The sequence below is a fragment of the Acomys russatus genome, chromosome 30, assembly GCF_903995435.1.
Source record: "Acomys russatus chromosome 30, mAcoRus1.1, whole genome shotgun sequence".
In the NCBI taxonomy this organism is placed as follows: Eukaryota; Metazoa; Chordata; class Mammalia; order Rodentia; family Muridae; genus Acomys; species Acomys russatus.
In genome coordinates this window covers 27,859,539-27,876,891 of record NC_067166.1, presented here as the reverse complement: position 1 = coordinate 27,876,891, position 17,353 = coordinate 27,859,539, and the positions used below count along the sequence as shown (strand labels likewise).

Sequence of the window (17,353 nt, the reverse complement as noted above, 5' to 3'; positions counted from 1 at the left end):
CTGGCTGTACCACATGAATTTGACACAGCTTCCTGCACCTAGGCTCAGTTAGGCTTTTTAGTGATGTCCCTTAGTATTCTCTCTTCTGGTTAGGATGACTTATCTCATTACTCTATCTCCGTCATGCTGTTTTCACTGTAACACGCGTCACCATTTCACTTACCTATTGGGAATTGATCCTCCTCTTTTAGCCAACATAGAAGTTTCAAGACAGAATGTCTAATATTTCCTTACTTCTAGTTCTATAATGCCCAGGATATTCAGTAGCTGTGTGTCTTATAAGAATGAATGCTTATTTTTCTATCATTACATGCAGTCTCTCTGCACTTGTGCCTTTTCCTCTTTTCTCTTAAACCACACCTCCCAATCAGAACATCCAGTTTTCCATGATTATGTTAGAGATGCTAATGCAGCAATTTCCCTAGGATGAATCCTTAGAATGGTCACAAGTCGTTCCTATTAAAAAATTGTGTTTCAATCCATATGTAGTAAGGCACACCTGTAATTCCAGCACTAGGCAGGCTGAACAAAACACAAAGATTGCAAGGTCAAAGAGAGAACCGGGGTCCATAAAGCATGCCAGACTTGCCTTGCTACATAGACAGACCCTTCCCTACAACAGACCAATCAATCGATAAAACACTAGAGAGGAAAAATCCTTGTGTATTTATCTTTAGTGATATTTGTACCATTGGCTACATAATATCGAAAATAGAATTTCTAAGTAAAAGGATATATACACTTTTTAGTATCTTTTGCTGGTAAATTAAAAAAAAAAAACAAGTTTGCTAAATTATTTTCTAAAGGAAGTAAACTTATTGAAGTTCCCATAATTTATAACTTACGGTCTCTACAAGCCAAACTACATGTTTCCCAGATCAATGTCTTTGTCTGACTGGTTAATAATGGTACAGTGTATTGTTGCTGTTTTAGTAACTCTTTAATAGACATATTTACTTTATTTGATATACAAGTGTTCTGATGTACGTACATGTGTGTGTGCCTGTGCACGTGCGCGCATGCATACCATGTGCACACCTGGTGTTCACAGAGGTGAAAAGGGGGCATCTGATCCCCTGAAACTTGAGTTGCAGATTGTTGTGAACCACCATGTTGGCACTGGGAACTGAGCCAAGGTCCTCTGGATGAGCAAGTGTCCTGAACCACTGAGGCATTTCTCCGCCCCCGTATGACTACTTATTTTTTATAACTATGAATGGGATTCTCATGGGATTCAAAAATATTTTTTTCTGCAACACTATCAATTTGTAATTTTCCAAGGTTTTGCTAGATTCAATATTTTAATAAGCATAATAAATTAGTATTTTCTATTTTCAAACTTTTTAAGGTATTTAGTCTTTTAAGATTTATAAACCTTAATAAATAATGACACCAAAGGTCCAGCTGTTCCATTTAACTTGCTTCCCAAGCTATAACATCCCACACAAACTTTCTGATGAACAAGTGTACTGGTTACTCTATTTTCTCTCAGGTCAGGTCGAAGCCATAACTTAATGGGTTTTTTAAAGTCTGTTATTTATACCATTATTCTTAGGTTTACTATCGAATGAGCAATTAATTTCTTAAAACATTTCTTTTATTTTTAAAGTGTGTGTGTGTGTGTGTGTGTGTGTGTGTCTGGCTACAGGTGCCTTCAGAGATCAGAGGTGTCAGATCCCTCTGCAGATGGAGTTAAGGACAATTGTGAGTAGCCTGGCACGGACTCTCCTCCACTGACGTGCTGAAAATAGGTCATTTCTGGCAAGCATTCTATATTTATACTAGTGTATATATATTAGAAGAATTTTAAGTCATGTAATTAACAAACTTTTAACAAAGATCCTATGTAGTGACAACTGAAAGAAACTACCCCTGTCACATCCATTTCCAAGAAGTTTATATCAGATTTGATTTTGTGTCCACGATGCATTTGTAGATTTTTATATATGCCAAACCTATATTATAAGAAGAAACTGACAAATCTTTACTAATCCAAATGGATCTTGGTCAAGACATGTGCTCTCCCTTGTTCTGACTCCAAGTGTATGCAACAGGCAGCACATTTTTCTAGACCAGAGCAAGTAACCTCTAACAATGAGTGTTTGTCTGCCTCCTAAGTGATTTCTCTAGGTGGGTGGAGGAAATCTTAAAAATCTACCTAGTATAAGCAGTCATTCTTTTGCCCCAAAGAGCCATGTGTCTTTAGAAGTTCCTCTCTTCTCCAAATCATATCCCATCTAAAATACAGAATCTAGGGATGCTTGTCCATGAACAAAGTCAACAAAAACGTTTAAACTCCAACAGGAAAAAAAATAAAAGAGCTTAAGTATGTATTGTCTGAGGAAGACAGAGTTCGTTGACCTTTGTGCTTTTAAGGACTCCAGGATGTCCCATTGTCGACCAATCATTAACCTAAGAGTGTTTAAGCATAGCAGTAGAAGAGACAGAGCAACCGGTGGATCACCCACACTAATCGTGTTTAGCTTTGAGTTAGCTCTTTATATCCTTTCAGGACAGAAGGTTACTCATATATAGAGAGAGGCTGCTTGGAATAGCAGAGGGATTTCCCTGCAGTTTGCATCAGCAAAGAAAAGGAGGAATCCTAACTGCATAATAAACACCTATGAACCTTGAGAAATTCTTTACAAACTTCCTTTAAAAAAATAAAGGAAGAAATACAAGTTATGAAGAGGCTTAATTTTCTAAGCCACCAAGAAAAACCCAACTTGGAGCTCTTACATAAATCCTAAGTGATGGTCTTGAATCCCATCCCTCTTTCCACCCCCCACAAGGAGATTAAGGTCTGTGTACTTCCTCCTGAAGGAAGTAATTGCTCAATATTTCGGAATCCATTGGAACCCTTTGCAGCATTGGTGGGGACATGTAGATGCAATTTGTCACATATTCCTTTCTGGGACCCCTCCTTTCTACATTGTCCTCACAAATCCACCCACAGAAACCTGTCTGAGGCTTCCATTAGCGTTTTCCTATTAAACTGAAAATATTCCATTTTAGGCATTTATGTGAATATTTTCTTAGTTTGACACAGTTGCCAAGTGGTTCTTAGCACAATTTAGGCCTTAGTTTTGGGAGAGAAACAAAAACGAAAATGGACCAATTGTAAATGGAATTTAAGGAAGGAGAGAGGACCATAAAAACTTATCTCTTCCGAATTAGAAGCTGAAGAATTTAAAGGGAAGATCGCAGTAGCAGTACCAGGGTCCAGCCTATGCCCTTAGCAGCTGCACCCACTCTTGTGCCCTGCACCGCCCGCCCCAACCCAAGTCTTTTTTCAGCCATTTAGTCAACTTGTGCCCACTCTAAGATCCTTATTGATACTCAGTTACAGCAGCATTAATTTGTCGCTGTCTAAAAATGGTCTTTAGGCAAATGTGAATAATTTTAGAACGAATGCATGGAGCAATCACAAATTTGTCTCATTTTTGTGCCAGGAGTTGATTGAAAAAGTAAATCTTCACTTCTCCTTTTAAAGCAAAACTCGTGAACCTTGCATATCACTCCCAAGAAGCAAGAGAAAAGAGTATTTTAAAAGCTTTTAAAATGAGCATTTAGTGCCATCTAAATAGAAGTTGGGTCCGCTCCAGCTTCAGCAAGCCTTTGGCGCTTTAGGAGCCAAGCCAGCCAAGGCCCCACCCGGGTCTAGCCCAGCCCCGCCCCAGTTGGCTGCAGCCGCTGGAGATCTAGGCTGAGCAGATCTCCCCAGCAGCTGTGCGGCTGTCTCCGAGCCCAGGAAGTCACACCCGTCTCGCGCCCTGAGCCGAAGCCCCAGCCCACGTGGCGAACCCCCAGCACCGAAGGGAGTGCCTAACAGGGTCCCTCCCTCAAATCAGGGTGAGCTTGGGAGGGTGGTACTAGCCTGACTCCGGTGGGCAGGGGCTGGACCACCTCTGCTTCTGTAGTTCCTTCCCAGGCCAGCACCAGGCAAAGATGCGCTTGTTATCGCTTTGAGCATAATAGACACGAAATTGAGATGAAAATTTCGGAACGAGTCCTTCCGGCTCCTGGCTATTGCATTCATCTGTTCCGTCTCCCTTCCTTTCTTTCTCCGCCTACACTCCATTGTCCCCACTCCTTCCCTATCTTTTCCACTCCTTTCCTTGGCCTCTAGGCGCCGGCCTTTTCCCCAGTGCAATGAGTGTCCTGGTGTTGAGGAAGTTAAGTTTTGCATGGGGCCGGGTTTTTTTTTTTTTTTTTCAATAGCCTGGAACAGGGCCCTAGCATTGTGTTGAAGGGTCTTTGCTAAATTTGCCAGAGAAAGTACCTTTATTACTTTTCTTAAAGAGGAGCCAACTGAATGTGAGGAAACGACAAACCTGACACCATAGCGGACTTTGTGTGCTAGCCCACCTAGCTGCAGGCGCCGCCCAGCGCGCCGTTGGGAGCCGGGAGGACTGAAGAAAGCTCTTGGGATGACCAAACCCCCCTTTTTCTATCTTTTCCAAACCCTAGATTCACGTCCCAGATTTGGAAGTGGAAAATTGACCATTAAAAGAGAACCTGGGTCTTGTGCTGAATTCCTCCATCAGGGGGAGCCCACACCTACTACAAAACTCTCGGTTCCTAGACATCTGGGCTCTGCTTGTCTGAAAGACCCAACAGCGAGCAGGACTTAAGGAGCGCACCGCCCCCCTTGCTCCTCCCTCTGGGCCTGCCTTCTTGGGCAAAGAAGGAAGGGATTTCACACTAGCCATTCATTTGTCAGCCATGGGGGAGGGGACGCAAAAGCCGAGAGAAGGCAGAACAGAGCAAGAGAAGACCGAGAAGATGGGGACAGGGGAGACACAAAGATGAGGGGATGCAGATAGCCAGACTCCGCTGCGGGTGTACTCGAGACGGTAGAGCCCTGCAGCCTCAAGAGAGATTTCTTCCCCCTTTTCATAGGATCCCGAGAACACGCAGGACATGCGGAGGCGTACGTAGTTGGACCCGAGAGTAAATAGTTTAGACTATGACATTATTTTCGTACCACTATTTCTTCTGTCTAAGCCCATGACCCCTCCACGCCCATTGAGACCGAGAACAAGCTGGGACAACCGGGATGTCCCGGGTCTACAGGCTGTATGTAGAGAAGTCTCCGCAATGCCCACGCCTACTCAGGGCTGTGGGACTCTCTCAGCCAGGGCGTCCACGGGGACTTCCCGGCTCGAGCTTTCCGCGACCACTCCACTAGGCGGTAAAGTTGCTCAACTCGTCTGGAAAATAGGAGCGAGTAAAGAGATAGAAGGGAACAGAGGACTGCTGAATTCCAGGCGAGAAGACTGAACCAATTGGTCCCTAACTCGGGTCTCCATGCCACCTTTGTCTGGAGAGCGCTTTGGGTCCCGGTTTGCTGGTAAAGACGAGGATGACAATACCCCATTTCGCTTCCCAGGGCGAGGAGAAAAAAGTACTGCATATTCCTCTGTTTCAGGGAAAGCTTTCCCGCCCAGGAGCCTCCCAGACCTCTCCGGTGTTCCAACAACCCCACCCCCCATCCACTGCGCCTTCCCGGCTGGCTCCGGCGCACCACGCGCAGGACAAAAGAACACTGGGGCAAAGGGAGAGAGAGCTTTGACAGCCCCCAAGTCATCAAAGAAACCCAAGCCCAGTATCCTGCCCAACCCCTGCCAGATAGCCTTCCACGTTGCCTGCAGGGGTAGGAGGGAAGGGTCACGTCCGCGCAGGTCGGAGCAGCTCAAAGCAGCTCAAGTACCCAGCGCTCGTCAGGAACTAGCTGCCCAGGGGTGGCTTTCCAGGAACGCGAGATACTGACCACACACCAGGAGCCAGGAGACCAGGTGGTCTGCCCTAAGGTGTTCAAGCACTTGTATTTGGGCAAGTTTGGGGACTCCCCATTCAAACTTTTGCCCTAACCAGTTTAAAGACAACACAAATCAAGGTGTGAGGACTCCCTCCCATCCTTCCAACTCAAGATAGCAGGACTTTTCTAAGATGTCTCTACAAAATCCCTTCCCCTTATTCCGTTCGTCTTTTTCCTCTACCCCACCCCGGGTTTCTTTTGTCTAGATTTTTTTTCAGCACTAAGGTCGGCCAGAATTCCTCTCTTTAACACGCCTCTTCAAAGTTACCTGAAGTGCGCACATTTTCTTAACTTTGCCTTACAGCTAGTCCTTTTGGCTTTAATTAAAGCCCTCTTCCAATTGCGAGGTAGCTCCCCGCCACCCCCCTACTGAGCTCGGCGGGTTTTCCTTTCCCAACAAGTTTTCCCCCGCTTTCTTTTAAATGAGGAACAAAAGAAACGCGTTACCTTGAAAGGCGCCTTACTACAGTTTGGGGAAAAATTCACTGCTGAGCTGTGAGATTGGGCTCCGCGTTGCCCCGGCAGATCACATAGGAAGTGCGGTGACCCGGGGAAGGATGGGGCGAGTACAGGACGGAGCTGGAGGTAAGAGAGGATGCGCTGCTTGCTGCAGATGCCGGTCCCAGCGCGGGTCCACAGCACCTAGTGCTCGCGGTGGCTGCAACCGCGCGCCTTCAGTTCTTCCACCAGAAAGGCTCGAGGCAGCTCGCCTGCAAGTTCAAATGCGGGTTGTGACACCCATCGTCATTATATCACTGTACCGTCAGAGCCGAGGAGGAGACTCAGCAAGAAGGAGGAGGGAGAGGAGGAGGGTTCATTCACAGGCTCCAGAAGCGATCAACAGCTTCAGCCACTCCAAAGAGCCCAGGCTAGGAAACAGGCGGAGGGAGCGGAAAGGAGCTCCAAGAGCCTGCGGTAGGGACCGCCTGCCTCCCTCACCAGGCACTCCCACCTCTCAGCGTTTCTTCGTGGCGAGAAGTACCAATAGGCTGGGGATGAGGGGGGCGGGGGGGGGGTTGGGCTCCTCAGTCAGCGACTCGGAACCACCTCGCTGCGCGCTCTCACACAACCGCCTTCCCACCCTTCCCCACCCCACCCCACCCCTGTTTCCTCCCGCCCCGTGCTGCCACCTCTGAATTAGGGGAACGGAGTCCTAGCTCTAGTTGGGGTAGGCAAGTCCGGAGCAATTGAGTCAGTTTTTAGAAGAGGACGGGACTCTATAAAATCAGCAAAGAACTTGGGTTTAATATGTTTATGCGCCAACGGATCTTTCCTGTCCCATCTGAAAGAGGTGTCAGGCTCAGGCCTCCTGCCAACCTGAAAGAGATACCTAGAAAGTGAGACCCTGAACCCCAAAGAGATGCATAAGCCTTTGCCACAGCTCTCTCTAGGGAACTGCTCCATGGGGAGCCCGCGGCATCAGGCCCAACACAAAGACCCTGGCAATAAAGGGCTGGACAGGAAATCCCCCCAGGCAATCTCTTGTCCCATTCAAAAAGAATCCTTTCTCTGACACAAATCCGCATCTTTCCTTAAATGAACTCTGCTTCCTTCTTTCTTACATCCCCCTGGCTTTCATAGAACCTCTTGGATAATTTTCTACCTAACATAGATTTCTAGGATTTACCATTCCTTCCATGTTGTCAGGAAATGTTTGGTTTTTTTGTTTTGTTTTGTTTTTTAATTTCTACTCAGGCTTACCCAACGATGTAAACAACATCAATATAAGGAAGAGCACCCTTCACTGAGTCACAAAAGCCTTCCATTAGGACCTTAAAGAGCAAAGGGTCAACCAGTTAACACAAAGGATTTCTGCCCCCAGAAAAGGGCAACTTTGAATTTTCCCTTACTTTGAAGTCTGGTATGATCTTAGGCAGTGGGGACAAAATAAGTTCACAAGACATGTCGAAGTAACTCTAGGGGTACTGAAACAATTACAAACTTTTCCCTCCTACACCAATATGGAAGTATCCTTGTAATTATTGGCTCTGAATGTTTTGCTTAGAAAATTACATCAAGCCCAGGACTTCAGAAACAGTAGCGACTACCACAGGAAGATTGTTTTTACTCGGGATTTCTTGAATTAGATTGGCTGTAACCACAGTTCTAAACTTATAACCTCGACTCCTGAGCATGTGGCTTCCTTTTCTAAGGTTTATAGAATCAATATGATCGTAGATTTTAAGTGATAAACATGTGTTAGATTTATCGGTATAATTTCTTTCTCAAAAGTGTTCTTCCTGTGCCCCTCTACTTATCACTCACAGTGATGACTGACTTAACTGTCTAAGGGCCACTTAGAAATCAGTTTGGCTTGTGGTGGATTATTTAACCTTTACCCAATGATTATTCTACCAGTGGCTAAAATTGAAATCTCATCCCACTTGCTGTTTAGAATGAGCCGCGTAGTATCTTGAAATCAGACTTCAGCCACTGCGTTTTCTATTCCTGCGTAACCTGGGACAGAAAGTGACTCACCCATGCTTGCTCAGACCAGAGATTTTATCAGAACACAACTCTTTGAGTCAACATGAATTCATTCATTAAGAAGAAAAGTAAAACATAATCGATTTCCATTGGAATATATATATTCCAGGCACTGAGGTAGATTTTTCTCTGAAATGATTTAAGTTGTTATCCTTAATCTTTCTTAAAGTTGAGTGGACCTAGTCTGAGTTTTATAGAGTTTAAGTGGTTTCCCCGGGGCTACGCTGTGACAGATCATTGGCCTAAGAGCTTATCAAGTCTCTGTTATCGTACTTTTCCTTCATAATACAGTTGAATAAACAGCTTTACAAAGAAGTAGAGCAGAAGTAAGCAACTATTACTACAAATTGATATCCATTTCCCAGACATGCCATTGATCAGTATTTACTACAAACGAACTCATTGGGTGGATAATTTTTTATCATGAGATGTTTTGCTTTATCTTGTCAAATGTGTTTCTCTAGCTAGCCAGCATTTACCCTCCCTCGCATCATCTACAGACAAGTGGTCTACAGGGCAAAGGCACTTTCTTAAGCCCTGTCAACTTGCCAAGGGATGGACTACGCTGAAACGCCTTATACTGCGTGTCTTGACACTTTTCTTCTCTCCCAAAATTATTACTTAGAAAACTACACAACTTTTTTAACGCTGTCAAATAACAAATAAAATTATATGTACCTTAAAACCTACTTTCTTTCTCTGGTGTCATATCTTCAGCTTTGGCTACCCTAAAATAAAGAGTTTTTTAAAGTTAGAAAAAAAACCACCAAGGTATATTTAGGATCGTCTATAAATACATTGAACTTTTTGTTTTCTCTCTGTGTGTATCTTTGTGTCTCATCTCTGTCTGTCTCTGTCTCTCTCTGTCTCTCTCTCTCTCTCTCTCTCTCTCTCTCTCTCTCTCTCTCTGTAAAATATGTATGTTAGTGTTTTCTTATGTGCATGTGTATAAGTGAATTCTAAGCCTTTTAACCTGGCATCTCCCTAAATCATTCTCTGTGTTGTTGCTGCTGCTGCTGCTGCTTCTGCTGTTGTTGTTGTTGTTGTTGTTAAGACAGTGTCCTTTTGCTTCTACCTCCCAAACATTTTGGTTACAGACATGAACCATGATGCCCTATTCTTTATGTAGATGCCAGATAGCTGAACTCAGAGCCTTTCGCTTGTGCCCTGAGAGCACGTCACTGTTTAAGCCATCTCTCCAGCCCTGACCTAAGTGTTCTTGAAGACTTTCTTTGAAGAAAAATAGAAAGTAGTAATTTCTGATTCTCCAATGTCTGAAAAAATTACCAGAACTTTTAAAGTGGTAAATATTGTTCTATAGGTTTTAATGCTAATAATATATTTACACTAATATTACACTCAAATCTAAATCTAATTAAAATCTCATTCTGTGCGTGCTCCCTTGAGATCTTGTGCATGCACAGGGGATGTTGTGTATGAAAATTCCAGAATCTCAGGCAGATAATGCAACATATCCATTCATATTATTGCTGTCTACATGGACTTAAAAGCATGAAGCACTGTGCCTTGCTGTCTTCCTTTGGTCTAGCCTTAAGGAACTTGGCTGATCTTGGGGCAACCACTCAAGGACTTGACGTGGAAGAAAGATATAGGTGGCAGGTGTATCTCCAGGGAATTCCATTATCATCATCTACACTCCTCGCCAAGGTATTGGGATCTCATTTCACTGTTCTCCTGATGATGATTCGGTGAAGTGCTTCTAGCCATGGCAGTATCTATTGCTGGGCTCTGGACCAGGCTGTCCTACTCAAAGTGAAATAACATAGAGCTCATGTTTCTGTGCCCCAATCTGCTGATCTTAGGCACAAGCAGACAAAGTATGCTGCTTGGATCATTAAAGAAAGTTTCAGATGATTTTTTTTAATTCAAAAAAAAAAAAAAAAAAAAGAGCCATTTCTTCAAGATTGACAGAAATATAAAAAAGAAATTAGGACAAGTATTTTGTACTTTCAACCTTTTAACAATTTTATAGGAATGCATAATAACATCTCTCTCTCTCTCTCTCTCTCTCTCTCTCTCTCTCTGTCTCTCTCACGCACACACGCACACACACATACACAGAGAGAGAGAGAGAGAGAGAATAGAGAGAGAGAGAGAGAGAGAGAGAGAGAGAGAGAGACTTAGCACAAACAAATATACTGAGGAAGGAACAACTACAAGAAAATAATTTTCCCAAACAAAAAACAGATACTGGACCCTTGTCCCCTCATGCTCCCAAATAAAAATGTTTGAGTAAAATATTTCTTTCAGTGGATAGTGTTTCTGTTCACCAGTCCTCCCCATGCCCTGTTAAAGGACATACATTTATAAATGTCAAAATGAAACCAATCACTTTGTATGGTAACATCTAGAGGTAATTGAAATGTTTAAAAATATTTTCTTGCTTTCTGTACAAGGTTGGATAGATTTCTCTAGAACTTCAGGGGAAGGCCATCTACATCACAACAGAACTATGCAAGCCAAAGCCAAGTTCTACATGGTGTGATGGGAGAGGTTGGGCTGCTGCGAGCAAAGATGACTTCATTAGGGAGAAGAGAGGCTCTGAGTCTGTCCACACAGCTGCCAGATGTCTCAGCACATCTGGCTCACCCAGGGAGGCTGCCCCAGACAAAGCATCCAAACACTATCCTAGCTACAAAGAAAGAGATCAAGACCTTAAGAAAGCAGTCCAACTGAACAAAATCCTCTCAGTCTTTCTTCCTTCCATACCACTTTCTCAAACTCTTTCCCTTCCTCCCGAGTCCTCTGACAAAATATGGGCCAGTTTTTGTAGAAGATTGTTCTGACTGGACCAGGAAATGAAGTGTTGGTTTCTGAACACAAGGAAGCCTTAGAGACCTTAGCATCTTAGAGGCAAGCTGAAAACAATGCAGAGGTTTGGGGAGAGGCAAAACTTTGGCGGTTACTGTTTGTTTTCAGTGGCTACCAGCCCCCAATTATTTAATTAGACCACAAAAGGTACAGACACAAGGAAGTTAACAAAAGTTGCTGAACTGATAGAGCCAAAAGACCCCATCAGTGTGTCCATGGCAAGTGAGTCAGGAAGTAAAACAGGAAACATTTGTACAGAGTGCAAGGGACAATTTGAGAACACTCACATGAGCATCAGAACATCGATTGGCAGGCAGGATTGTAGTACTATTTGAACAGCATGGACTTTAGGTTCTTGTCCAAAAATATGTATGATCAGTCACATTTTAACACAGGACTAAATGGAAGTCCAATATTTGTCATAATAACTCTAGCAAATATCAGAGATTATAGAAGACTCAGCAAACACTTGTCACAGACTGTTCATCACGCGTTCTTATTTGTTCAATTCAACAAATCATTTACCACATTTTATGTAGTTTTGTACTAGAAAATACAGTTTCCTTATTTCTATTAACCAGTTAAGTCACAGGCTTAAAAAAATAAATAAAAGCAGCCCGTTGACCACAAGTGTGTTAGAGAGGAACAATGCTGAACATAACTATATTCTTTACTGGACACAGTATTCCATGAGCCTATTCTGATGACATTTTATCTCCATTGCACATTGGAGAAATCATGTTTCGTATTTCTGCACAGTGGAAGCAGTTAAATGACACAGCTTTAAGGTTCATTTCAACTTCTGAATGTCTCCCATAGTTGATATATAGAAAGGTGGTGCCATGTTAAAAAAAAAAAAACAAAGAGTGAATGGAAAACATTAAATATTATGCTAACAAGAAAAGAAGCCAGAGAAAGTGAACATGCTGAGAGGCTCTGTACTTCCAGGAACAGGTAGGAATTAACACCAAGAAAAAAAAAAAAAGAACAACTTGCTAAAAGTGTTCCTGGCTATCAAGAATTTAAAATAGTATGATTTTTTAAAAATCCTTTTTTTTTTTTTTTTTTTTTTAAATCTGGGCAGTAGAGGTGCAGCCCTTTCATTCCATCACTTGGGATGCAAAAGCAGGTAGAACTCTATGATTTCAAAGGCCAGCCTGGTCCACAGAGTGAGTTTCAGGACAGTCAATGCTACACAGAGACCCTCTGTCTCAACCCCCTGCCTCCCCAAAAATCAATTTTAAAAATGTCTTTCAAAAGAAAACAAAACACAATCCACTGAGAATGTACAATCACTACTTTCATTCCCCCATTTCCAGGAATATTTTGGGACCCTACATCTCCTTTATTTTTTGGGTGCCTCTTTCTTAAGCATCATACGACAAGGTGCCTCTCTCATTCTAGAGTCCCACAGCAGAAAATCTGCAGATGCGGAGGCAAGGGTCACCAAACATGGGTAAGAAAGTATGGAGGGAGCATGGAACATTTCAAGCAGTTTTTACTTTAGGCAACAGGCATTTACTCTATAGGGGATGGATGATGACTCAGAGATGATGCTTTTAAGGGGTTGGGGGAAGAGATTCTGAAGCATCTGGGTGCTTGGTTAAAAGCTTCTCCAAGGGGTGTTAATCCTGTCCTGCTGCCATGTGGGAAAGCTGTCTGGGCTGTAGTTTTATTTTTATGGGAAGAGAGCTAGGCAGTGCTCTAGGCTAAAAGATAACTGAGCTGCGGTGGGAAGGTGAGCAGATGTGTCTAGAAATGAAAAGGGGGAAGGTCCGTGACTACAGTAGGAGTTATGCTTGCTGTAATCCCCATTTTTTTCATCACTACCCAGCTTGAGAAAGTTGCAAAATTATCAACAATGGGCTTTTTTTTTACTCTGTCAGAGCAGGTTGTGGTAGTAAGTCCTAGGATAAATGGAAAAAGAAGGGAAATCCTCCCACCAGCTTCTTCCTCTTAGCCAAGGTCATCTTCCTCACACTCGGGGACTTTCCTTCTAGCTCCATTCTGATACCCAGGCACATGCTTAGCAAGCACTTCTTCCTGAGTCTCTCCAAATTTCTCTAACCTACCAAGACCTTCTTTGACACTCAGATGTCTCAACTCTGGAAAACACTCAGGTGCCACATGAGAACTATCCTGAAAACGATTGGTGAGTCATAAATTCACAGACACAAAACAAGAAAGACTATACATCCACATAAGCAGGACCTTTTCATGTTGTGATGTCCAATAGTAGGCATGCTTCTTAAACGTGGCTAAATGATCCTTACAGTAGACATGAGTTCTCTCTCTGGCAGGGCTCTCTCTCTCTCCTCCTCCTATGCTACTTTCCATAATAATTATTTTTCTCGTCAGCACAGCAGTGCATCTGATTCAAAGAACCTAGAAAAAGGTTTCCTGAGGCTCACAGTTTTTGAGGAGTCAGTTTATAGTTGTTTAGATCCGTGCAATTGGGCAGAATATTATAGCTTCAGAAGTGTGTGCTGAAGGCTAACCGCCACCTCTCTTGGTTAGTTTGAAGCAAAAAGGGAAGATGCCAAAGGAAGCTGGCTTTCTCCTATTTCCCTCTTATTTAGTCAGAGGCTCAGCCTGTAGGATGGTACTGTTCACGGTCAAAGTGAGTTTGCCCCCTATCCATTAGCAGTCTTTGGAAAGTCCATATACACAGACCTAGGAATCACTTCTATATTTGTTCTTTTCAGTGTGTGTGTGTGTGTGTGTGTGTGTGTGTGTGTAGAAAGTCTACACCAGTTGAGAGTACTCTAAACCCTGGGACATTTGTTATATAATAGAGATGACGATGGAAATAAAACATGCTCTCTGCTTTGAGAAGGAACATATACTCTAATAGCTAGCTGAGCCCCGAGGTTTAGGTAAAACAAGAGAGAAGACAGAGAAGAAAAATATGGTCCATCATGGGGAGTGTGGTGAAATAGAGAGCACGCTGTTGTGTAGTGCAAGATGGCTGCATTGGGAGCACTTGCTCTAGGACTTTAAGATCTTAAGACATTAAGGGAATCAAATAAAACTAAACTGGAGGGTGACGCCCACCTAGGACACACCAGAGCGCAAGGCCAGAGTTAAATGATCCTGGGAAAGGCGATGAGAAGATGAAGACGAAGAGCAGGGAGTTGTTTTATTCCCATCATCCATTCGCTCCTTTTATTAGGACCCATCTTTTTTCCTTATCAGCAAACATCTTTATCTCCAAGAGGATAGTATGTTCCACAGAGGTTTGGGAAAGAGCTGAAGCCAATGGGGTGGGGGGCATGTTCCAAGGGGGAGAAGACACCAATACATATTGTTTCTTGATGAGACAAGAAAGGGAAGGAAGATGTCCCAGCCTTGTTCAGTTCCCTCTCTTAGAGTCACGTGCCCTCAGTGTTTGCTACTAGCAGCTCTGTTTTACTTGAGCTCTTACTCTGGCAGCCAAAAAAAAAAAAAAAAAAAAGCCCTTGCAGTGAGGAGATCCGCTTTGTAGCAGCCAAATAGCACTCACTGTTGTATTTCTCTAAGGGAGTGTTCAGTAACAAGGCTGCTAAGTCTGCACTTCTCATGTACAGTCTTAAGCAATAGGCTTTCCAGGATTTTATATCCTAGAGACTATATTCCCAGAAGTAAGGAACAATTTCCCAGCCATTATAAATAGAGACTGGCACATTATCGTGTAAATAAAACAGAAAAAAAAATACCAACAACAGCAACAACACTTGATGCACTCTGGGAAATATAATTATATTTTAATACAGGAGGAAGAAATAGAAAAACAGATTTTAAGAATGCATGAACCTGGTGAATAAGCCAGAGACTTACTTATGATTATACACTGCTTCTTGAACTACCCAGAGATGCTTTGTCAAGACTGAAAGTGTACATGTCAAATACCGAAATGGAGAGAGGGCAGTGTAACCTGGAGGAAGATGAAACAGAAGGGAAGAGCGAAGAGAATATAAGTTCCTGTTGCTTAAAATCAGATTATCTGACAAACCATGCAGTGAGAGTGGGAAGCGGCTTTCTTTCCAGTCCTGACTGAACTCACTGCCTGAATGCCCTCTCCTCACCAAGAGGTTAGGCGTCTTTACTCTTGTTGTAGAAGCCATAACTCTTTGTGTACTTGTAACTACCAGATTCCCCCTTCAGTTGAGGACAGCCTCCTGCTCTAGTCAAGGATCTCCCTCTCAGAAGCTCCCGTGTTTGTTGCTCAAGGAGCATGAAGTAGGAAGGAAGGAGAGACGGCTAGCTCTCTTTTGTTCTTCCCTTCTTCCTCACTCTGGAGAAGAGCTGCAACAAGTGTGGGCTGCACTTGGTCCTCAGCTCTTTTACTTTTCAAGCCCTCTCTGTATCTGTGTCTCTGTGTCTCTGTCTCTCTCTGTGTCTCTCTGTCTCTGTCTGTCTCTCTCTGTTATTACATGTTAATTCTATCATAAATATTGAAATGTGAGTGGCTCTTTGATATTTAACTTTACTTTTGAGATCATATGCCCAAAAGTGGAATTGTTGGATAATATTGAAATGCTAATCTTACTTTAAAAAAAAAAACGGCATATTGTTTCCATAATAGATCCATACATTTGTATTTTTATAATGATGTGTGTAATGTTCCATTTTTCCTACATGTTTTCTTTCAAAAAAGTTATTCTAGATGTATTTATTTTATTTTGTGTATATGAGTGTTTTGCCTGCATGTATGTACGTTCATCATGTGCATGCCTAGAGCCAGTGGGGGTCAGAAGAGGGCATTGAAGCTTCCAGAACTGAAGTCACAGATAGTTGTGAGCCACCATGTGGATGCTGGGAACTGAACCAAAATCCTCCGAAACAGCAACAAGAGTTTGCAACTGCTGACCCTTCTCTGTAGGCTCCATACTGATCATCTTGAGAGGTGTAAAATGATGTCACCATTTTGATTTTCATTCCCTGATGAATTGTGATGTAGAGCACTCTTTTTTTTACGTGTCTTACCCATTTCAATGGCATCCTTGGAAAATGTCTACAGAAGTGTGTTGCCCGTTTTCATTTAGGCTACCATGTTTAAATAGTGATTTTATCAGTTCCTTAAATATTTTGAATTATCAGTCTTTTATCAGATGTCTCCATTTATTGCTGTCTTTTTCACTGACTGTTTCCTTTGCCATGCAAAAACTTTTTTCATTTGATATAATCCACTTGTTTGTTTTTGTTTTGTTGTCTGACTTGTGTTGTATCAAAAAGAATAATTGCCAAGAACCATGCCACAGAACATTTCTCCTGTTTTCTTCTAGAAGCATCTTACAGTTTCTGATCCTATGTTTAAATCACTAATACATTTTTAGTGAACTTTTGCAGTATAAACATCCAATTTAATTTCTTCTGCATCTGGTTAGTTTTTCAAATACCTTTTTCTGAAAAAAAAAAACTATTTTTCTCATAATGTTTTTTTCATGTACTTTTCAGAAGACTACTTCACTGTGTGTAAATAAGCTTACTTCTGTACTTTGCACATTTTTGTTTTCTGTGCATCTGTTTTTATGGAGTACCATGCCATTTGGAGTATTATAGTTTTGTAATAAAGTTTAAAATAAGAAACTGTGCTTCTTTCCATTTTGCTCACAGGAATTTTATAATTTGTATGGTTTCATAGTCATTTCATATTTTTTCTGTTTCTGTAAAGATGGTTACAGTGTGACATGTTTGAACATGTCCCCCACAGCTAATATACTGAAATCTCATTCTCAGGGTGCTTCTGTAGAGAGTCAGAGCCTAGTGAAAAGTAATGAGACCACTGGCAATCTCACCTTTAGATGGAGTTATGCTATTTTCATGGAACTAAGGATAGCTCCATAAAAAGCAGCTAGGAAGAAAAAAGAGCCAAACCTGGCTCTTGAATTCCTCTTGCTTCTAGTCTCAAAATGTGGTCCTGTCATGGTGATGTATAGGCAGAAGGCTCTCAGCAGAGGGAAACAAATGCTATTGCTGTGCTCTTATTCCACCAAACTTGGAGGCAACAAAAATATTACCCAGTCAGATGTTCTTCTCTATCTTTAGAAAGTAGACTGATAAAAAGAGAATATTGATATTGCACACCAACTCTATAAGTGATAATTTGTTGTTAATCTATGCACTATACTTAAGTGATTTGTGCTGTGTGTGTGAGTGTGCATGTTCATGTGTGTGCTAGGAGGCCAGAGGATAACTTCAGGTGCCATTAATCAGGAGCCATTCACTTATTTG

The 17,353-nt window shown here is 42.4% G+C and overlaps 1 protein-coding gene across 1 annotated transcript in view; it reads right to left on the bottom strand.

The window, feature by feature from the left end:
• Vcan (versican) overlaps window positions 1-6,769 on the bottom strand; it is a 93,737-nt gene extending 86,968 nt beyond the window's left edge. Inside the window, exon 1 of the mRNA XM_051172618.1 lies at window positions 6,269-6,769. The gene's annotated coding sequence lies outside the window, so the exon portion shown is untranslated. The remainder of the gene's footprint in view (window positions 1-6,268) is intronic.
• Window positions 6,770-17,353: the final 10,584 nt, after the last annotated feature.